Source organism: Nanorana parkeri, unplaced genomic scaffold (assembly GCF_000935625.1).
Source record: "Nanorana parkeri isolate BGI_ZX_2015 unplaced genomic scaffold, ASM93562v1 scaffold2112, whole genome shotgun sequence".
Taxonomy (NCBI): Eukaryota; Metazoa; Chordata; class Amphibia; order Anura; family Dicroglossidae; genus Nanorana; species Nanorana parkeri.
Window position 1 is genome coordinate 9,893 of NW_017308380.1, and position 620 is coordinate 10,512.

Here is a 620-nt window from a genome sequence, read left to right on the forward strand (position 1 = left end):
CCCTCATGAAGTCTGTTTCTGATTGTTTGGTCAGAGACATTCACACCAGTGGCCTGCTGGAGGTCATTTTGTAGGGCTCTGGCAGTGCTCATCCTGTTCCTCCTTGCACAAAGGAGCAGATACCGGACCTGCTGATGGGTTAAGGGCATTCTATGGCCCTGTCCAGCTCTCATACAGTAACTGCCTGTGTATTGGAATCTCCTCCATGCTCTTGAGACTGTGCGGCGAAACACAGCAAACCTTCTGGCAATGGCACGTATTGATGGGCTATCCTGAAGGAGTTGGCAAGCCAGTGCAACCTCTTTAGGGTCCAGGTATCGCCTCATGCTACCAGTAGTGACACTGACTCTAGCCAAATGCAAAACTAGTGAAAAACAGTCAGAAAAGATGAATAGGGTAAAAAATATCAGTGGCCTCCACCTGTAAAACCATTCCTGTTTTGGAGGTCGTCTCATTGTTGCCCATCTAGTGCACCTGTTAATTTCATTGACACCAAAAGCAGCTGAAACTGATTAACAACTCCCTCTGGTAAGTAACCTGGCCTTATCAATATCCCAGGAGTTTCATTGACTTGATGCTATACTCCGATTAAAAAGTGTTCCTTTAATGTTTTTTTGAGA

The 620-nt window shown here is 45.8% G+C and overlaps 1 protein-coding gene across 1 annotated transcript in view; it reads right to left on the bottom strand.

The window, feature by feature from the left end:
- TEX10 (testis expressed 10) overlaps nucleotides 1–620 on the bottom strand; it is a gene marked incomplete at its 3' end in the record, with an annotated part of 28,352 nt that overhangs the window by 8,640 nt on the left and 19,092 nt on the right. The gene's annotated exons all lie outside the window — the stretch shown is intronic.